Raw genomic sequence first — 24,005 nt, forward strand, 5'->3', positions numbered from 1 at the left:
AAAATGACATTTCTCATTGGTACAAAATTGAATAGGTCACTTAAATTTATTCTTTCGTATATTCAGCTAGTTCATTTTTTTCTCGTTGGTATAAAAAGTAGAACATCGAAATTATGAAGTTGTTAAAATGATCCTTCTTCGGGTTTTTCTGATTGACACAAAAATAGAACATTTCAGTATTTCAAAAGTTACATAATGGTCAAATTTGAGTAAAATGGTTCATGTTCGCTTTCTCAAATTTAGCCCTTCGTTTTGTTTAAATAATACAACATGCACTAGAAATTCTAAGCTAGATAAAAATGGCATTTCTCCTTGGTACAAAATGGAATAGATCACTTAAATTTATTCTTTCGTATATTCAGCTAGTTCATTTTTTCTCGTTGGTATAAAAAGTAGAACATCTAAATTATTCTTACATAAATTCTGCGCTAGTTAAAAAGGACTTTTTTTGCTTTTATTTCGTTCATTGGGCTAGTACAAAAGGTACATAAATTCTGAGTTAGCTAAATTGGACCTTCTTCGATTTTTCTGGTTAGTACAAAAAACAGGTCACTCAAATTTATCCCATCGTTTGTTTAAATAGTACAAAAAGGTACAGAAATTCTCAGTTAGTTAAAATGAACCTCGTTCAAATTTGTTTCTTCGTTACAAAAGACACATAAAATTGTCTCTCTTTGCTTTTCCTCTGTTTATTTAAAGAGTACAAAAACCAACAAATTTTCTACTAAGTACAAAACTGAATGAGTCACACAAATTTATATCTTTGTATATTTTGAGTACTACAAAATTAAATAAAATGGCACTTCCCCGTTTTCTTCTGTAGAACACCCAAATTTATTCCTTCGTTATAAATACTGAGCTATTTAAATTTTACTTTCTTCGCTTTTTTCTGCTTAGTACAAAACTGATTAGGTCACCGAAATTTATTCTTTCGTATATTTAAATATTCAGCTAGTTCATTTTTTCTCGTTGGTATATAAAGTAGAACATCGAAATTATGAACTTGTTAAAATGGCTCTTCTTCGTTTTTTTTTCTGATTGATACAAAAATAGAACATTTCAGTAGTTCAAAAATTACATAATGATCAATTTTCGTTTCTTTAAACAGTACATAATGAGCTAGTTAAAGTAGCTCTTCTTCACTTTTTCCAGTTGGTACCTAAGGAAATAATCCAATCAAATTTTTTTGGTTCGTACAAAACTAAACACTCCATCTAAATTTGAGTATTACAAAAATGAAATGAAATTCTGAGTTAGTTTAAAAAATGGTCCTTCTTGCTCACTCAAGAGTACAAAATAGTATTGAACTTCTGAGCCGGTTAAATTTATCCGATTGTTTGTTTAAAATACGCAATTATTTCTCGTTGATGCAAAATTGAATAGGTCACTCAAATTCACCCCTTCGTTTGTTTAAATATTAGAACATGGTCTAGAAAAAATGACATTTCTCGTTGGTCCAAAATTCAATAGACCACTCAAATTTATTCCTCCTTCACTTTTTCTGCTTTGTACAAAATTTATTCGTTGCTCCGTTTACAAGCTCTCGATGGTCATTATTTTGGAACCTGCAGTGATTGATGAACTATTACTAAATGTGGAAACACCACCTCAATATTTGGCTCCGTTTTCGAGTTTGACATCGATGGTTGACACTTTTGAGACATGTGGTCTTTGGTGACCGATTACTAAATGTGGAAACAGCAGCTCAATATTTTGCTCAGTTTTCGATCATTAGGTTTTAAGTATGTTGACCTTTGACCTCGATGGCCACTATTTTGGAACTTGTAGTAGTTGGTGACCGAGCATCTCAATATGTGGCTCAGTTTTCGTGTTATTAGGTTTTAAGTACGTTGACCTTTGAACTCGATGGTCATGATTTTTTAACATGTACTAGTTGATGACCAATTACTAGATTTGGAAACAGCACCTCAATATGTGGATCCATTTAAGAGTTATTTGGTTTTAAGTATTTTGACCTTTGACCTCGATGATTATTATTTTGGAACTTGTTGTACCTGATGACCTATTACTCAATGTGGAAACAGCACCTCAATATGTGGCTCAGTTTTCGTGTTATTAGGCTTTAAGTATTTTGACCTTTGACCTCGATGACCACTAATTTTGGAACTTGTAGTAGTTGATGACCAATTGCTAAATGTGGAAACACCACTTCGATATTTGGCTCCGTTTTCGAGTTATTAGGTTTTAAGTGTCATAGAAAGGGCGTATGCCACATAAACTATCAGACCCAGGTAAAAATAAGTATGATATTTGTAATCAGCATGGTCGAAACCCCCCATATGCTGAGTTTCATCCAAATCGGTTAAAATTGTCATAGAAAGGGCGTATGCCACATAAACTATAGGACCCAGGTAAAAATATGTATGATATTTGTAGTCAGCATGGTCGAAAACCCCCATATGCTGAGTTTCATCCAAAACGGTTCAAAGAGCGTATCCAATCGCTATGTTACATAGGTATTCATTGTCTTAAAATAGGGGTTGGAAAACGAGTCCACCCTTAAAATGGAGGATGTTGTGTGTTACGTACTCTCAGTGTAATTTCTGCTATGTTCAATTAGGGGTGGAGAAAATGAATACACCCCTTGTGCTATGTCCGCCATGTTTCGTAGTCTCTGGCATGTTGAAATAGGGGTTGGAAAATATGCTCATAAAAGAGAATGAATACACCCCTTCTATGTTTCATATTCTTATCTGTTATCTGTTCTGCTATGTGTTTTCTGCTCTTCTATGTGTTCGTAATTTCTGTTATCTTAAAATAGGGGTTGGAAAATACGCCATGCTCTTTTATTAGCTGTGCTATGTATTATCTGTTGTGCTGTGTGTTACGTAGTATTATGTGTTATCTTCTCTTCTATGTGTTCGTAATCTTATGTGTTATCTCCTATGTTAAAATAAGGGTTGAAAAAGTGCTCATAAAAGGGAACGAGTACACCCTCTAAAATGGAGGTCGTAAAAGGGAACGAGTCTTATATGTTATCTGCTCTGCTGTGTGTTACGTAGTGTTATGTGTTATCTGTTCTTCTATGTGTTCGTAAGCTTATGTGTTATCTCCTATGTTAAAATAGGGGTTGAAAAATATGCTCATAAAAGGGAATGAGTACACCCCCTAAAAATGTGCTCGTAAAAGAGAATGAATACACCCTCTAAAAAGTGGTCATAAAAGGGAACGAATTCACCCCTAAATGGAGGTCGTAAAAGGCCGTGGGCTCACGGTGCAAGGTGGTCATTTTCCCAGGGGCTTGTGAGTTGATTAAAACTGGCTCAGGTCTGGCCCAGATCGATCCATTTTCTACTACTATCCATAATTGATTATTTTGATTTTTTGTTCCTCATTCTAAGCAGGCGCTGAACTTGGAATAGAGGGTATATATCGTATTTACTTGAATATAAGCGTTCCTTTGTTTTTTTAATGGATTAATTTTTTTTTGGGGGGGACACTTATAATGAGGTAGTTCCTGTTTAATTGCTAATTTTATTTAAGTCTGCTACTTTTACCTCTATTTTAACGATAAATGTGATTTACTTATAATAACATAACTTTATAACATGAAGACCAGTATTAAAAATACGGTTATGCAAGAACTACACTTATTAACACTCCTGTATTATTGTTGGATATGAGATGAGGTGTACGCTGCACAATTATGAAAGATAATCAATGCATTTACCATCAAACAATTACCATCAATTTCTGTTTACTCACTGATCAAGCATTGGAAATCTAATAGAGGTACTACTTAACTCTTTCTGTGGTCGTACAGGGATTTAAATTTTAGAGGGGCGCTTACATTCAAGGAGTGATTACATTCGAGCGAATACAAATGTTTGGTTTAGAAGGGAAATCCGTAGATTCCAGTTACAGGCTGTTTTAATGGCGCTGCTTCTGCCATGGCCGGAGGACTGCAATCAGTGGTGTGATGCATATTTTCTGCACTGTGGTGGGAACCAGGTCTGCCTAGATGGTATATACGTACTCCTTATCTTTGTGCGGATATTCCACATAGCTTTTCTAGATGCTGTTAAGTACTCAATTCTTTTTTTTTCGTAGGTTACGTACAATTTTCCTAAATGGAGTTTTGATTTATTTCCGGCCAGAAGAAAAATCTGGGTCGTATATAAGAATGGGACTGCGTAACTTCCAAACACAACCAGATAATGTTTATTAAAGTACATAAAGTCATCTTGTGTGTGACAGAATCCTGCTAAATCCTAGACTAATAATCAGCTCTTTTTCTCTCAATTTACGTGTGCAACTATGTGTAAATAAATTATCCAGCTAGTTGTTCAAGATTAAGTTGATTTATTCTGAGTTTAAAGTCCCTTACAGCAGCAAGGTTATATGAGACGGGTGTTGTTCAAGATGTTAACTATGGAAACCAATATAAGGATCATGATGAGAAGATATTTGCGATTACTGAAACGTAAGCAGATGTGACAGATATGTATAATTAAAGACTAGTAGTAAGCTGGATCGAGATGACCTGTTTGTGATACTGAGCCAAGAGATGGAATTTTTTGTGCTTTTTCTCGGAATAAACACTACACTGCGATCAACAAAAATAGTCGAGAAGGATCTACAGTTAAAGGTACTGTTCCTGTATTTGCTGGTAGAATTGTGCAGATAAATTTCCGAAATTAAATACCTACACACTATTCTGTGACTCGATCCAAACCCATTTAACCTAAAAACTCAATTTTATCGAAAGCGTCGCTTACCATTGTGTTTCTCTAAGTCGCGCATTTATTTCATGATGTGCTAAGAAAGGGAAACATGCCAGATTCTCCTCTTCTCTACATTATCTTGACGCCTAAGCTACTAATTATCTCTCACAAGAAATAATTAGTATTAAGTTGTTATTATGGGTGAACAAGAAATGGCTTGTTATAATTAAACTATATGTTAAAAGTAGCTGTATATTTCATGCAAAATGAAATTCAATTTTCTTCTTGGCAGCCGCAAAGAAAAGTGTCATAATTACATTATTCTCTCTCAGCATATTCAAATTTGCGCATTAAGCTAAAAGGCAAATATTCTTTAGACATGATTTCTGAATTATCCTTGTTAATTATTTTCAGAAATTCTTGCTCTTGAAAGTCAATTAAGAAATTTGAGTATATATATATATATATATATATATATATATATATATATATATATATATATATATATATATTATTTCACAAAGACTGAACAACTATTCTATTATTTTTAGTTTATAAAAGACCTCTGCTTCTTTTAATATTCTTTCTTCTTCTTCTATAAGAGATTTCGACTTTTGTCTTGCTATTAACCAGTAAAATTATATATTTTTCTTCAAGTGGTAATTTTACAAATTACCCTGTCAGTTTAATTTCTCAAAATTAGCACCTATACTTCCGGTTTAATAATGACAATTTTAGCTCCGTTGAATGAAATTTGTAACAAGAAGAGGTATTTACGAAGATAACAGTGGGAAGAACATTCTAATATTTTCTTAGCGTTTCAGCAGAAGTGTAACCGGTCCATATTTAAAAACTATGTCATTTCACTATCTATACTTTTCGAAGGAGGGCATTTTTTCCTAAATTCACGCAGCTTCAAATTCAGGTCGCATATTGGACACTTTCGATTCTAAGCCCGAGTTGGACTCGGGTTGGCTGTATATTTCAAAACGCCGAAGCTGGAGTCCAACGTGTTTTTTTTTTTTTATGTAATAGCCCCTATGTAACTTATTATTGGTTCCGGTCGGTTGTCGGGCGTGTTAAATACTTACTGAGACTCAGTTCTTGAAGAAATACTATTAACCTGACATCCATCTTGCATCCAGTAAACGAACTTTTGCAGCTTGATTGTTGTGATTAACTTTCTTCCGTTGACTGCAACATGCTCGATAATATAGTTTAATATTTTGTTTAGAAAACTATTTAGTTTTACAGAAGTTTTCTTCTTTGAAGCAAGTAAAATGAATAGAAGAAATATCAAAGATTTTAGAAGGGTACAGTTTAGACCCCGTTCGGAAGGTGAAATTGACGATTCAGATTTAGATCCTGATTTCGAAATTTAAAAAAAAAAAAAAAAAAAAGCATGTGAGTACATGAGCAGTTCCATGGTGAGGAAAATCAGCGCTCGGAGCGGGAGTATACGATGGCACCTTCATCCCCGTACACATGATTGAAGTCGACAGACCAGCCGCAAAGCGCCACCATAATTGGCGGGAAGGGAGAAAATTTTCAAAAATAAATCCTGCTTTTCCTTGATTTTGAGCACTTTTTATTACTTTTTCCTTCCATTATATATATATTTCTTTTTTCCTTTCGAATCCTTAAAATAAGGGAACACAGCAGTCAGTTCCCGCAGATTTCCCGCTCCTTATTACACACCATTGTCACTGTTCACACTTCATACGCAAAGGGAGTATTATTTTTCTATTATATTTTTTTCCCTCTGTTCAAAAGGTGCATATTTCAAACAGCAGTATAGCGAACTACCTCTTCTTACATCACCAAATTATATATTCATAATAAAATCTAAAGTCCAGAAACTTGTTTGCAATGTTTTTAATATGTCTATTATTATTTAGCAATGTGCTATATATTTTTTTAAAGAGGCCTAAAAACCCCAGGATACTGGAATAAACAAGATCAGATTATCCCGGAATCGAAAGTGTTAATTTTGTGGGCTTGATGATCACAAATTTCTTAAATTTAGAAAATGTTAGCCAGTACTGAGAAATTAATTTATTTAAAAAAAAAAAACTCTTTCACTTTATCATTCTGTTGATTTTATATTTTGGATAATGATGTGTAATTATGTCGTATTATGAGGTTACACATCTATTCGTAACAGGGTTGATATGTTTAAAACAAAATGTTTAAAACAAGTGTTTAAAACATGTTTAAAACGAGGGCTGTTGTTTTATTCAGTTTGTTTGAAAAGTTTTAAACAAATTGTTTTGAACGTGTTTTTTTTTTCGATGGTGGTTGAACATGTTTAAAACAACTAAAATATCAGATTGAGTAAGTTAATTTAATTTTCTAACAAACAACCCATCCTCCGCAGGATTTGTGCATGGAGTAAATTACAAGCACAGCAATTACTGAATGAAATTCTGCACATCAGTGTGCGTATAACTAAACCAACAGAAATTCAAATGAAATATTTGAACATTTCTTAATTTCCAAGAATAACGTAGGTTAAACACACTATACACTATTTTAAGATCCAAATTCACAAATTCAAAATTTGGGTATTTTTTGATCACTATCATTTCCTTAATAATGAACAGTTCTCACATCATAAGCTAGAAGAAATGCTCTGACAAATACAATACAACTCATAGAAAAGGGCAGTAACTAGCCCACAAGGAACAACTGACATACTCGTATTTTAACTAAACAGTTTTCAAGATACATCTCTGTCTGCAACATGGATAGCTAACAACGATTAGTGTCTACGGCATAACAACACAATTAACCTTTAGACGCCTGCCAGGGATTTTAACAAAATGGTAGACTCTCACGTTCGGGGCTGTGGTGACCCCCCTAATTATCTCAGAGTCATGAGCTATACACCATTGGAAAGCTTATAAACCACAAAGTTTAATGAGGTAACATTAGTGAAATTCCCGCCGTATTCGTAGAAAAAGAACAGACATAAAAAATCATTAAAAATATGATAATATTGACTTTACGGGGCCCTGTCAACCCTTGCAGCCACCCTACGCTGACAAAATGATGGATGTGTAGGCCACATACTTGTGACAATAATGTAAGAAATGGTAGCCATTGCTTCCATTGCGTAATGAGTTCGTTTTATGCAGGAAATATTTTCAAAAAAAGAAAATAATAATAATAATAACACAGAAAACATTCATTGAATTAGACATTCTCTCCCCTCCCCCACTAGTACCACGTTCATATGCAAATCATTTTTGCTTCACACATGTATACGAACAAGAATTATGCTTCTAGACCACTTCAAGTGAAATATATTTTGTGTTATATGGGACCGTCCCGAAAATAAATGTAAATTAACCAAATTTGACCCCCTCTTCCTCTATAAACAACAAGAACACATAGAGGTCACTATGATGTAGGGGACTACCTCATTGCTTCATATACCAATTTTTATGGATGTACCACAAAGGGGGGAGGAACACCCGCCAAAAGTGAAAAAAATGATGAAAAATTAAAAAAAAAAACGAACTTCATCCTCCCTTTCTCGGCCGTACATACGTACCCCATATATACATAAAATGCAACTGACGGAAAGCTTCATCCCTCAAAAATACTTTGGTACTAAATCATATTTCTAGCTTAATTAGAGGCTGAGCTACTGATGTTTGTTGTAAAAATAAATGCAATTTACGTCAAAAAACATAAACTCCAAAAATTGGCTAACTTTGCAACCTCCTTTCTTACCCATATAAGCAAGAAGCACAAATACACGATATTACCATGTAGTGGCCTACTTCATTGCTTCACGTAACAATTTTTATGAATCTATCCCCCAAGTGGGGAAAAGGCCCCCCAAAAATCTGTTGAAAAAAACAAACAAAAAAAAAACACGATATTTATCCTCCTCCCATATACATAAAATGCACACCAGCAAAGCTGCATCTTTCAGGAATAAATTGATACCAAAACAATCTTCAGCCTTAGTTTGAGGCTTAAGACTGAGCCATTGAGGTTTAAAGCCCTGACACGCAGTTGCGTCAATGGGCGTTTAAAGATTAAGAATGCAGACGACCAGTAGAACGTAACACAAAGAAACTAAACTACATATTCCGTGAACAGAGATCGGGAAAATCCCGATTTCTTTCTCCGGAATTGAACATTTGGGCGGATCGAGATTACTGAAGTTCCCGAAATTTGATCTAGCACTTGAATATAGATGGCTAGCAATATCTAAGAGTGTAAAAATGTAATATATATGCCTATTTAGATTATTGTTTTAAACAAAATAAACATTTTAAACATGTTTTTTTTTGTTTAAGACAAAGTACTTTGTTTTAAACATTTAAGATGTTTTAAACAAAAAAACATGTTTTAAACATAAAAAAAACGTTATTTTTTTTAAAAAATGTTTTTTTTCTACCCTGATTTGTAATATGAAAAAACAAGATTATAAGAGGTTATACATTTTATGTCCAAGAATAACATGTTAAGTATCCTATAATAAAGATCAGGGGCGGGAAGGAAATCATCCTTGGATGTTGTATCAACGAAACTCAACTTGCGTCGGAAATGTCGTGATTATTATTGTCTCCCTAAAATTATTAATTCAAATACTATAAAATACTAGAATATTAAATGATAATAATTCGTTAAGAGGAATTAGTAATTAAATGGTCGTTACATTTGGTTTACCATACTTCAACCTGACTATCGTCAGTAACTACTTAAAAAAAATCTCTCGGGGACAGAAGAAATTACTCAAGCATCAATTTTGCGTTGATGAAGGCTATTTCTTCCTTTCTTTTTCTTGAGCAACCTTCCCTATTTCAAAATCTTATAGTGCATACGAGCTACTTATTTATTCAGATCTTTTACTAGGAATGACTTTAGCCGAAATTGGTCCTACAGCTTGACAAATCTCAATAAAAATTCATACAAACAAATTTGGACAGTGGGTCAAGCTGCTACAGAGAAATAAAAGTCAATTTTGGCACTTTTTCTTTTAATTCTTATCCTCGAGATGGCCCCCTTTCTATATATTCCTCGGTAACTTTCATAAATAAAATATTCGATTTTTAAATCCCAATTGCACCTCCTGATTGCGTTTAAAATCAGTCGAGAGTGAGAAAACAATCTAATCCTTTCACACGCGATCTACAAAATATGTTCTTTAATAGCTCTCGTAAAAATTATTGGATTATTATACGATATGGTGTATATGTTTTTTTTTTTTTACCTCAATTCCTAATGTTTTCAATTAAGATGAGCGAATAATGAAGAATTGAATTTAATCTTTTCTCCCGTTCATATTGAAAAATATATTCCGTGAAGTCTTCGCAAAAATCTAAAATTTTATTAAAAAAATGGCGAAATTGGCAAAGAGTAAGATTGTAAAAATCTCCAATAGTAATAATAATGACAAGAAGGAAGTAACTATCGCGTGATATATGATGCATCGCATCATTATAGTAAACTAAATATCAATATTTCATAAAATTCCCCCCAAATTGGCTACAGAGTTCTGAAAGGATGAGAAACACTGTCTGGAACGCATTGCAAATCGTCGTTGCAAAATTTGTTTGGTCTATAATCAGCATATTACTAAATGTCCACTTGTCCCTTGTAGAAAAGATTAGGAAATGTTAAAATCAAGAAAATCGACTTGAGTGCGAGCGATCCCGGGTTCGATTCCTGGTTGTGGCACTCGCTCGAAAAAATGTAAAAGATTTTCAGACCAACCATCATGGGCATTGAAGCCGAAAACCCAGACATCTAATTCCTAGCCCCAATCCTAAAATCGACATTGATATTTGAGCCGGTTTTTATATCATAGCCATTACATGCTGAAAAATTATTGTTGATGTATTTGTCTCTCTGTCTCTTCGTCAGTCATCCATTTTCTCCATTCATGCATTTTTAAGTAAATATGTCTGCATGTCTTTCTTTTTTTTTTTTTTTGTGATTCATGAGATTTTATAGAGAGGTTTTCTATCTTTAAACTCTTTCTCCAAGGACATGAGTAATGTAAAGTGAAAATTAAAATTTGATCTACTCGAAAATAACTCTAATTTTCAACAAAATTTTATTTATATATTTGAAATTCATCTTTTAAATTGGTAGTGTACTTGACAGAAATTACCAATACCCCAATTAGGCTCTTTATTTGAGCACGATAATTAATAAATAACTTAAACTACGTTTTTTTTTAAGTCTAGACTTTTTAACAATATGATTATGATTTCAGAATTTCCTTCATAGTGCTTATGGTTATTAAGCTAGTAGGTACAAAAATTCACGTGAGTACAGAAATTCCTTCATCATTTTAGGTGAGATAATAGTCATCTACCATAAAATTGCTGAAATTCTTATCTTGCAGATATCAATGGGTGCAGATACGCGTTAAGCAAAATGAGAGTAGACAATATGTGATTGAAATACCTAAATGAAGATTGACTGGTCATGTGTGATTTCTTCCAAACACTGATTGGATATGTCGATTGACGTACAAGGTTTAGTGTTCCTTGCTTCTGTGAATGTGTTTGAAAAATAACGCAGAAATAATAACAGTGTAGAGCAGATTCAAAGCGTCGATTTCTTTGGTCCTTGGAAAATTTGTTTGTCTTTCCACCCTTTCTAGTTTCGTCAACTGCCATGCTACAGCCGAATGCTCAATGCTCAATTTCTTTGTAACCCTTCGTGTTGTTTTCTGCAGATTCGCTTCGGACATCAACTTCAAATCATAGTTTCCATCAACTGAACGACCTTTGTGATCTTCTTTACCCTACACGCGTAAGTCATCAGGACAGAATTTTTGGAACCAATCTTCAATTGTATATTTGCTTATTGCCTCAGTTGAACCCTCCTTTTTATTAGTATTTCGAATTCTATGGGTTCCTCTGTGACCGAATTTAGATAGTTACATTGAAGTAAATTTTCCAAAAATTGTGTTTTGGCTTTCCTTCCCCACATGCATGAAAATAAATGAATGCACAGACATATTGATGCAATTGGCTTGATAAGAGTTGTGTTTGTGCTTCATGGACTGACAAACAGCTTTCTACCAAGTTAATTGGAACAAACTTCTGAAAACACTTAAAGAAATTGGAGTCAACTGGAGAGACCGACGAATTATTCCCAACCAGTACATAGAACAGCGAGTGAAGTGGCGCTTGAGTGAAGGAGAAATCAATAGTGTGGAGATTGGATGAGGAGTCGGAAAAGGATTTGAAGAGAAATGCGTCGCCCCAATTATTCAACATTTACGGTGAATGTTTAAAGAAGGAAGTATTAATTGTAGGGCTGGGTGCAAGAATCAGGTAAGTTCACTTTTAGAATTTTTTCCCGCGCTGCATGCTTCTTGGTCTAACTTCACGATGACCATTGCATGTAGGTACCTCTTTTGCATTATAACGTTGAATATAATCATCGGATCCACATGATTTTTGCACACAATGTAGAGTGGTTTCCTCCTACTATAACATGTGAAAATCTCAAATGACCTACCTGGTTCTTGCATTCAACTCTTCAATTGGAATTAGAGATTTCAAGGTTGAAGGGCAGATCATTAACAAGGTCAGGTATGAAGATGATAGGGTTATTATAGCTAGAACCGAAAAAAAAATATTATAGGCCATTATTGACAAACAGTTGAGACTGGGACATAATATGAAATGGAAACCAACATCGAAAAATCGAAAGTCATGAAAATATCCCATGGAAACACGCCCTTACGGCTCAGAGTAGACTAAAGAAAACTTGAAGAGGTCGGTCATTTCAAGTATCTGGGAAGTATTTTGACGAGGGACGCTCACCGCACCAAAGAGATCAGGTCAAGAATTGTCATAGCTAAATAACTGTGGCGGATCTATCCTGGGGCCAGGGGCCTAGGTCCGCCAGTTTTTTGAGTGACAAAAGTATTTGAAATTATTATTTATATATTTTTGAAACTTTGTAGCAAACTCACGATATACCCATCATAGTGTGGATCCTGGCAGCCTAGGGGCCGCGGTGACTAAGTGGTAGAGCGTTCATCTCTGGTGCATGGGGTAATGGATTCAAACCCTGCTCCCGCCAAGTTAATTTTGTGGTGGACAAGCACCGTGTGCGTGGGTTTTCTCGGAGTTCTTCCGTTTCCTACCATTTTCTTCATTCCTCTCTCGTCGTCACCGTCTCCTTTAACCTAACCGGCATAAACGTGGGATGTAACACTCAGAAATTTCATTTCATTTCATCCTGGTAGCCCCCCAGTTTTTACCTTCTAGATCCGCCACTGCTAAAGAAGCATTCAACAAGAAAATAACACTATTAACTAGCAGGTTTAATGCTGGTGAAAGTTCTATATATATAGTGCATTGGACTGTATGGTTCAGAAACTTGGACATTACGTAAGCTAGAGAAGAAATATAGAGTAGTGTTGGAAGAAAATGAAGAAGATTAAATGGAGTCACAAACGAAGATGTTTTAAAATAGATAGGAGAGAAGAGGGCGCTATTAGCCAGCAACCTTCATAGAAGACCAATTGGATTTGAAATTGTCGTCTTCATACCGTCATTGAAAGATAGATGACATTAAAGCGAGGAGTAGGAAGAACGAGAACTCAAGTGATCGACAATTTGAAAAAAAAAAATATAAGGAAATATTAGGAGTTAAAAGAGGAAACTGAAGATCGAGAAAAGTGGGAGAAGAATTTCCAGGCCCAAACTTAAATAAATAAATAAAACTCATTAGTCGCATACCGAAAGTCAGAATGCTTAATAATAATAATAATAATTTTGTCCCAATAATTTTTAGAAACACTATAAACGTATTATATTAAATTTCATCTCCGGAGTTAATAGTTATATTTATTTTTATGTGAATATAATGGCTGAAATTATGTCCATTATCTTTGGCAGAAAGCATTACACTTCGTTAATTACTTAATTCTTGCCTTAGTGTTTCTTTAAGTACCGTAAAATAAGAAAGAATAAGAGTTTCATTAATATAACAATTTCCTTTACTTACAAATATAAAGGAAAAAAATATATATTGCCCAGAAAACTTGCTTAAAATATGCCGTATCATAATCACGAAAAGTTTAATCAACTTAGTAAATGTTTACGTTATAAGATGGCGGTTAGGAGCAAAAGTCCCATTGATTAAAATTGTTTTTTTTTAATGAAAGGAAATAAGATAAATAAAAAAAATAAAAAAGTTATACGTTAAATTAGAATGACTGTTAAGTTTATTCTTTTCATCGTTCCTGCTGCTACTTCTTTCTTTTCAATCTATGAAGAAAAAAGTTCATCTTTATTCGTTTTCTTTAAACGATTCTTTAATCACGTTTATAAGACGTTCAGTAATTAAATATTTTTTTGTCTTACTTCATTCTAAAGAAGACAGGTCATTAAAAAAACATTTTAAAATAGGGGATGACGAAAATAGATGCAAAAGTCAGAAAGCATAATCAGTAGAAAAGATTATAAATTATTTTAGTGAAGAAATTGATTTGATTCTTTTTTTTTTTTTTTTCTTTTAGTGTTAGGAGAAAATAAAAATATTGTGTTATTAAATGTGAATCTTTGTACCTGATTCGCCGCAAATTTACATATATAACTGAAGATGTCCATCCAAAAATTCCATAAAATCTCTTGAATGAATACGTTACTGGCTAAGGGGAAAATGTAAGTTTCTGAAGCCTTATCAAACTATAAACCGGTAAATTATTAAAACAATTTCCAAGTAATTACTAAGGAAAATAGCCTTCATACCTAGCAAAATTTTGTAGTACGTTGATCCATGCACTCTCATGTCCTCCCGAATATTTGAAAAATTTAAAATGTTAACAAAATGTCAGACTAACGAATTGGCTTATTTAGTTGTGTAAACTATGTTCAATTAATATGTAGAGAAACCAGGATATTAAATAAAGTGTCTATAATGGACTATCTTAATAGAGAAGCAGAGGCAGCGTTATTACCGATAATGACCCCGTGGGGCCAGAGTACTGATAAAAGTCACCGATCGCCAACATTCTACTTCCAAAACGTGCTCGAAACGCGAGGCCCCTAAGCGCGGGGCCTCGGGCAGTTGCCCCATTCATCACCCTTAACTCCTCTTCGTAGAGAACAAAGCACCACGCATTGCAAAAAGGGAATTAAAGGAAGAGAGAAAAGAGAAAATTTAATCATCTGATAAGGTCTATAAACGGTGGACTTGTTACAAATACCATTGTCACTAATGTTGATGTATTTGCTGCATGTTAGAACTGGAATAAATAATTAAATAAACACAAAATAATCTTCAGTCTAAACAGCAATTCATTAAATATGTTTAATCAATGAAACATTACGAGTGCCCGGAAACATGCGAATGAGAAGCCTCCCTGCAGGAATGAAAAAGAAACAATGCATGGTACAAGCTCTCACACAACACGACAAGAAGAGGATAAAATTGTTCAAGTTAACAATGAGAAAGCAAATTTAATGTGTTCCTTCTAAACATATTGGGCCTTATGCAGAGTCGTTTTGACGTGTGATTAGTGACATACTAAAGAGTTCGACTAACATATGTTTCCTGCGGTAGTCAGCCTTTAGTAGGACACTAATCATATGTCAAAACGACTTTGCATATGGCGGATTATGTTTATCTTATTTCAGTTCTTCATGTCGTAGTTAAATAGGAAGTTTGCAAGTAAACTTTGATATGAAAAATACCTGTATTTAGAGGCTTATTTTGCGCATTTTTAGCTGGTAATTCGTCCTATGATGAGAGAATGTGTCTGTTCTCCAGGATTTAATTCAACAAAAAAAAAAGAAAGAAAAAGAAAAAGAAAAGAAAAAGAAAAAAACAATTCTACGAGAAATAGTTTATTTTCGTTTATAGCTGGAATCTTTTTGTTTATACCTCATTTAGGTATATTCAGAGATGATTAATATTTTCTTTTGCAACTTTTCTTTAGAAAAATAATGTAAATTATTTAAAAGCTATCCAATCTCAGTTCGTGTCTTATAGGAAGTAAGTACACGAAGTCTTACTATATGCATCCGTTCCACTGCAACAAGCATGAAATTAACATCCTTAGATAAGAATTAAGAAGTATGTGCAACATTTCAGCCTTCGTGTTGCTGTGAAGAGGAAATGTCTTTATATTTCTGAAACAATAAAGTTTTCCCCGTGGAATACCGATATTTGTTGTTAGATTTTGTCTGTACTTAATGCACCAACCAATAGTCGAGATATAATAATGTGGTTCATATTCTTGAGGGTAGTACTAACGGAAAATGAATTTGTAAACTTGCTGGTGGGTGGAACCAGCTGATGATATCTCAATATTTCTAGTATTTCTTTGGATAGGAAAAATAAGTCACATAAAATTTTCATTGAAATTCATCTGGATTCATTACAGTCTACTAGTCCCTTATTCTAGATTACTGCAACATCTGTTTGCGTTACAGGTCCTTAACCACTGGTCGCGCAGACTGCACTAAAATTAGTTCATCCGATACGGCATATGTAACACTCAGCTTATTCTAATTTAATTCTAACCTTATTTAGTATCGGCAAAAAACATCTACAAAATAAATCTACGGTAGTGTGTTTCGATAAACATTAGTAGCTATAGTCTAGGTATAGTCTTGAGTTGCCTTTTTCCCTTCTGACCTCTAAAATTCCTTTCTGGATTCAACTTACGTCAAACTATGAAATTATTCAGTGCACCAGCTCATAAGTATATTGGTAAATTGCACAATGATCCAGACAGGTGTTTACATGCACACACAAATTTCTTCCTTCTCGCAGTGACTGTATTTATTACGCTCTGTAGTTGTCACAATGATTTATTCTTGATACTTTTGCAGCTGAGTCCAATGGATGCCTTGAAAGTCTCAAAGCTATTACATCTCAATGAGCAACATTTAATAGTTGCCATACTATTAGAATTGTTTCACAAATATAACTATTACAACTATTGAGTTTAGTAATTAGAACTTCTATCTATCTATCTATATTGTTGATACATGGAAAATAATACTAAATTATTGTAAGTTATTTATTGGTGATTGGCATAATTGTAATTTAAACGAAGTCTAGTTTTGAGTTAAGAGATTACAAAGAAAGACGTGAAATTGTAATATGTTGGAATAGCACGTGTTATTGTTTGTTTATGTAATCAAGTTACGCATGGTTGCGTTTTCATGTTCACGAAATACTGTCGAGACGCTAGCTCGCAGTATGGTGTAAATAGAAATTGAGAAAATTGATGTAAGCCTGAATTTCAGAAAGATATAATGAAAATACTTTGTTAGCACAAACACAATTTGGATATGGCATAATATTCAGATTCGCAAAGATTGACTGTCTGGGAAATCGGTTATGATATGACAAGCTCTGCAACGAAAGTTTGACCAATAGTTGAGGTAACCAACGTCGAGACATGAAACGACGAATTCCATTGTCTGGAAAAGAAGAATAAAAACGAAATCTACATTGGATCGAGGTCGGAGTTCTATATCAGAGTTTTAGACGAGAACTTGAAGTATTAAGATTCGACGGTTAGTAACTATCATATTATGATGGTTGGCTTCTAGTCGGCTATTCGTTATAAAGCCGAACTGTCAGTATAAGCATTCGTAGTCCATATCTTCGGTCGACGCGAGAACGAAATCTCATGCATGGTCATCATCGAGAATTAAGACCTGCAACTGTCCAACGAATTGCCAAACGTAGTCCAGAGAGGAATCCAGGATTGGAACATTCGTCGCTCCAGGCAGCCAGAACATCTTAAGGTATGTGTACCTCAACTATAGTGTTACCTGTGATCAAATCTCCAGACACTCGAGTACTGTGATCTGAATTCATTAGGTCATATCCGCAATAACTACACATTACACGTTACACTTTCTAATTGGTTATAATACATGAGATTTTACAGATGAAGTGGAGTGTTCTTGATTTGCTAAATTATCCTCTCGCTAGTGTAATAGATTTATTGAAACCCGCCCATTTCAGGTAATGGGTAGAAGCAACTTCTCCTCGTCACAACGCATTCATCCCCGAAAATTATAGGCACGACGCGAGGAGGTTGTCATGGTGGAGATGCTGGATAACTGGGTGGAGGTTGTCCATATATATATATATGGTGGCCCATTTTAATCTTTCCACGGAAATATCCCGAAAACAGTTGAAGATAGATGGACTGAACTAAAATTCAAATAGGAAATGCTATACACTGTTAAAAAATGGTTTCTTAAATTCGAGAAAAAAAATTCCTCGTATTTGAGAACATCCGTTACTTACGTGGCACTGAGTAATACATTCTTAGAAATGAGATGTCAATTTTCTCAAATCATTTCGAGAAATAATGACTCAAATGTGAGGAATTATGTCTCATTTCTGAGGGGCCAATGCTTTCTCAAATTTGAGAAAAAATGTCTTTTTCTTAAAATTGAGAAAGTAACATTTGAGGAAATGAGACGTATAAACCCAATTTTGAGAAACACATTTGTCAAAAAGATTTGAGAAATATCTTCCTCAAAAGCGAGAAACGGTGCACAGAAACGGGGTTCTCAAATACTAAAAGACGGAAAAGGATACAAACAAAATATAAACATGCAAAAAAAAATTCAAACTATTAGTACACCCAGAAATAAAATCCTACAGTTATAGATATTGTTAAAAACATAACTAATTTAAATCTTCACTTCAACTCAAGAAAATTCCACGAATACCACGATGATTTGTATTTTAGGTGCGTTACTTATTCCTACTGCATGAGACAGTTGAACATTTTACTTTTTTTTATCACTGTCCACTTTCTCAAGATTTTTCTTTTTCATCGACGTGGTTTATTCAAGATTCTCCCGTTTCCTCCAACATTAAACCAACTTCTTGATAATTCAGATTCAATAATTTATTATCCGTCTACTTCAGAATAGCGGCAACAATTTCTGCTGGAGTGTAACGTCCCACAATTATGCTACGAAGCTCAGAAATACGTTATGATGATAACACTAGTATACGAATTTTGACCAAGGTCCAGCTTATATTGGTTTTCCGTCAGTTTCTTAATGATTTGCGCCCGAGTATGGCAGTTATTTTGCCGTAATATCAAAATTCGTGATATAACCATATGAGATTTTATTGAATCAGTAACATATTATACAATCGTATCTTATAAGAACATTGAACTACAAACATAACACACAAAATTTGGACATCAACTTTCTGGGTAATAGAAATCTACATAACAATACATAAATACCAAAATATATGAATATTACATTTCTTATAAAAAGTATACAAAAGTACTTGAGATTGAAGGAAAGTGTTCATCAAGTACTGGAATTCCGTAATCAAAAGTAGTTAGTGGTTCTGTTTCTTTTGTCGAAACGTTCACTTCGTCACCGACTAACCCCAAATATAATCATCTATCATTGCACAGTCCCACCTTCCTTGGTATCTGCTTTCCATGAACTGAATGCCCTTATGGAAACGTTCCCTGTGCTCTTCGCTAACATCTTCTAAATTCTACCTAAAGAAATCCAAGTGTGAATGAAGCATATGTAATTTTAAAGACATTCTACATCTCAATGCTCGATATGATCAATGAATGTCTTAACTTGGTGATCAAACGCTTCACTTCGGTTATGCAGAAGGAATCCCGTCAAAACTTATGAAAGGCCTCCCAAGCGTTTCTTTCCAACTCCGTCATTTTTTATTTATGTGTAGCACTATTAAGCATGACACGAATCTGAGGCCCTTTGAAAATACCAGCCAGAACTTTTGCCTCTGATAAAGCTGGAAACATTTGTTTGATACATTGTAGGGAAGGTGAATTACGATCCAGAGCTTTCATAAATTATTTTGCCAATCCCAGTTTAATATGTAATGTTAGCATGGGAATCTTCTCCCTGGGCACTAATGCTTCATTCATCACAATATGTATTCCTGGATTAAACTCCGTTCTTTTAAGCCACCCGGTTTGATCATAGTTCTGGTTAGTTTCTCGACTGTCCTACAGACATAGAAAGCAGGAATATTTAGTATAACCGCTTTGCAACCTAAGAAGAAAATCCATAATTTTGAAATCCCCACACACGTCCCATTGATGTTCCTCATATTTAATTTTCTCCAACATCAGCTTCACACTTGAATAACTTTCATTCATGTGAATGGAATATGCAACAGGGATTGAAGGATACTGATTTCTCGTGTGCAAAATAACAGCCTTCAGACTAGTACTCGAACTGTCCATGAACAGTCGCTATTCCTTTGGTTCATATTGAAAGCCAATTGCCCTAAAGAGACCATCGATATCTGTACAGTAGTACAATGAATCCTGAACAGCAAAATAAACGAAGAAACGTTGGTGCCTGCTTCAGTATGTATACATTTTGCAGGAAGGAAGTAGTAAGTTCCACTCTTTGAGTCGTAATGCTGGCAATTCGGACATATTTTTCGATAATTGTAGATCTCTAATCAGATCATCTAGTTCTTTTTGGTTCAGTAAATTAGGTTTATCACTATCTTCCAAAACGAACGAACAACCTGAACTGTCGGAATGAGCTGCTTCTTCACTGAAAACCGTTTGGGGCAGAATTGAGGGAATAGGGAGTTCTTCACCATGCGGAACAAGTGCTCGGGAGGATGGTATGTTTGGCTATTGTAGCTGACATCTGTTCTTGTTTTTCTCGTAGTGCGTCAAGTCGATCATGCAGAAATAACAATCATCATGATGGTTGGAAGGTTTTATCCACACTCGCGGAAGGGCAAACGACATAGTTTTCCTATTACCACACAACAAATGTTCCAACGTCGACCTGCAATTACTACAAGACACATGTGGGGACCATGGCCTGTCATCAAGATCCCCAACCGCCATTCCGAAGTAAGCTTCATTGGCTGCACAAAATTTTGTTCCAGGCACAATCCTATGCTTCATCTGCTTTGGACCAATATGGTATTCACACACATAACAAAAGGAATCTGCATATAACTTGCATTTCCGACCCGACGACATGATGCTCAAATACATTAATTACACACTGGCATTTAACTACACGTTTTTTTTAAGCTAGCTCGTAAGCTAGCAACCTCTTAGAGGGGTACGCCCTCTTTTAGGAATCTGATGTAAAGGAAAATGGTTGGACTAGGATATTGGGAGAGGGTCTAAGGGATGCATGGTTACAGTTTCAACCTTTATTTTGCTTTATTTCGTCATTTATTTACATCACTAATTATATATATGATTATGGATGGACATTGTGATCATAAACATACTGACAGATGGATGCACAAGTAATAATATAAACATATAAGAGAAATCATAAAAAAATGCAATCAGAAGAATGGAAATAAATTATGATACTATAAACATTACACAGACGATAGAGGATGGTAATTATAAGTATATGCTATGAACGTGAAGGATGAAATGAAGTGCTAGCACGCCACAACACAAGGGAAATGTTAGATCAACGAATGCTGTTATCTTCTGCCTAGGGGCGACGCTAGGCTGATGAAGACTGGGGGAGCCCTGTTAGTAAACAAAGGAAAATCACTGTGCAGTATATAAAGGAAATACGTGAGGGAGATGAGCATGAATACGATAGTCGTCCAAAAGTTCTAGGTTGAGATGACTAGGGGGCAATGTATAACAATAGAGTGTGAAAAGGAGGTGCAAAGGGGTATAGTAATAACGTGGTCGGCATGGGTGAAGTGAAAGGTAGTGCATAGTGTCGAAAAGTAGTGGGTGGTGACGAGAGTGGCGATCGGTGAGAAATTTACGGCGTAGCGTTTCTAGGTGAAATTTGAGAACAGGAAATGTAATACGAGAGTAAAGATCACGGGTGGGACTGGGTAATGAAATGCGATAAGCGATGCGAAAGGCGTGTCGTTCTAAAACTGCGAGCTTGGCAGAGTAGGATGGTGATGCTGATATCCAGGCTGGAAAACCATAGGTAAGCACTGGGCGAAGGAAGACTTTATATGTATTATGGATAAGCCGGGAAGAGAGACCCCAAGTAGTTCCGGTTAGTCTTTTGAGTAGATTAAGTCTATTATATGCCTTAGTTTTAACAGAGTTGAGGTGAGGTGTCCAAGTGAGGTGACGGTCGAAAATGAGGCCAAGATAAGTGACAGTCTTAGAAGGATGTATTGGTACGTTATTGACTTGTAATGCAAGAAGAGATGAATTGCGATGGACTTTTGTGCGTTTGCGAGGTGGGATGAAAACTATGGCTTGTGTTTTTCCTTCATTTATTGTTAAATTCCATTTCCGGCACCAGTGTGTAAAGCGATTTATAGCTTCCTGGAGTGCAAGATTGATTTGCGGAACGGTGCGACAGAGGGCAAGAAATGCCGTGTCATCGGCATATTGGAACAGATGAACGTTCCTTGGTAGATCTGGAAAGTCAGCAACGAATAGTAAATATAAAAGAGGTGATAAAGCAGATCCCTGTGGAACGCCAGATAACAGAAAAATGGGATATGAAAGCGCAGAATTTATTGCAACGTAAGTAAGACGGCAGACAAGAAAGTGATATATGAGCCGAATATAGGTCATAGGAAGCCGGAGTCTGACAAGCTTGTAAATGAGCGCTAAATGCCATACCTTATCAAACGCTTTTTCGAGATCGAATAGGAGAAGACAAGATGGCTGAATCGTGTTATAATGGTTTGTGATTAATGTCGTGAGACGAAGCAACTGGTTGTTAATAGAGTAACCAGGACGGAAACCAGCTTGATGGGTCGGGATGAGATGGCGATCGGTTAAATATGGATGTAAGCGTTTGACGATGATCCTTTCAAAGATTTTACTGAGTGTGGAAATTAACTGGATGGGTCTGTAAGATGAGACGGAACTGGGAGATTTATTAGGTTTCGGAAACATGAGACATTTTGAAACTTTCCATTCAGTGGGGTAGAAACCAGTGCGTAATATGAACGTAAATATAAGGGCCAGAAGTTGAAGCAGTATAGGTGGGCTTTCCTTGATGTGGCGGTAAGTTATGCTATCAAAGCCGGGAGCAGTATTTTTCTTACGCTGAACCACAGCTGTTATTTTATCCGACTGGATGGGTACAGTTAGGACATGCGGTGGTAATGGATGGTTGGCGTCCGGCTGAAAGTGCTTGGAATCCGTGTTTACACTGTCAACAGGATGTGAGCGGGAAGTAACCTGTGCAGGAGGTGTAAACATACCTTGAAGATGGTCTGCGAATGCGTTCGCTTTTTCCAAATCCGAGTGTAATGCCTTGTCATCGACAAGGAGGAGATAAGGAGTCTTGGAAAGTTTCCCACACAAGGCATTAAAACGCTTCCAATACACAGTTGGATGGCTTGTGTCGGCGAGATTATTGCAAGTTTTCACCCACTGCCTTTGCCGATATGCTAGAAGGTAATTTCGGACAGTTCTCTGTAGTTGATGGTGATGATGAAGTGCATCCGGGTTTCGTGTATGGAGATATTCACGATAAGCTTGTCGTGATTGAAGAATCAAAGGAAGATAATGCGGTGGTAGTTTTGGCGATATGGTATGGATTCTGTTTGTGGTATGTACAGAGCGGAGGCTTGTTGGAGAGCAGAGGTAATATGATCAACTTGAGCGTTAAGTTCATCTGAAGTGGTTGGTGCTTGATAAGGTGCAAGAGCAGAAGAGAGGTAAGTGCGGTAACGCGGCCAGTCGGCTTTATCGTAGCGGGGTGAAAGACGAGGTGGTGGGAGAGGCTGGTGAGAAGCAAGACCTGTATGATAGGTAAGTTTTAACGGCGCATGGTCGCTGCCAAGTAAATCGAGAACTGTGACAGTACAACGTGTGGTGAGCGTGTTAGAAGTAATTGCAATGTCCGGAGTGGTGTTTGATATTGGCCGAGTGGCCGTCGGAAGATCGAGAAGAACGCCTGTCGTATGAGTTGTGATATGATCAGTAAAACGGGTTTGGTCTTGAGCGGAGCGACTATGGAAATTGATATCAGCGAGAATGATATAATGGCGGTATGTAGCTGATATATGAGAGAAGAAATTCAGAGGAATTGGATTGCCTGGTCTGATGTATATTGTAGCCACAGTGATAGTGATATTTTTAAAATACAGAGTAGTAATGACATGCTCTGGTAAATGTAAAATAGGACATTGTTGCTGCCTGTATAATATGTTGTGTCGGAAGCCTACAGCGGCACCGCCATTAGCTCGCAAGGCTGGTAGTGGTTTATCACAGCGAAGTAAGATGTAATTAGGGAATCGGCAAGAGATAGACTTGGTCAGAAAGGTTTCGTTGAGAAGGAAAGCTGTAATGTGTTCTTCGAGTAATAGGGTCTGGAAGAGGACTTTGTTTTTAGGTAGAGATCG

The sequence above is a fragment of the Thermobia domestica genome, chromosome 17, assembly GCF_964235325.1.
Source record: "Thermobia domestica chromosome 17, izTheDome1.hap1.1, whole genome shotgun sequence".
NCBI lineage: Eukaryota > Metazoa > Arthropoda > Insecta > Zygentoma > Lepismatidae > Thermobia > Thermobia domestica.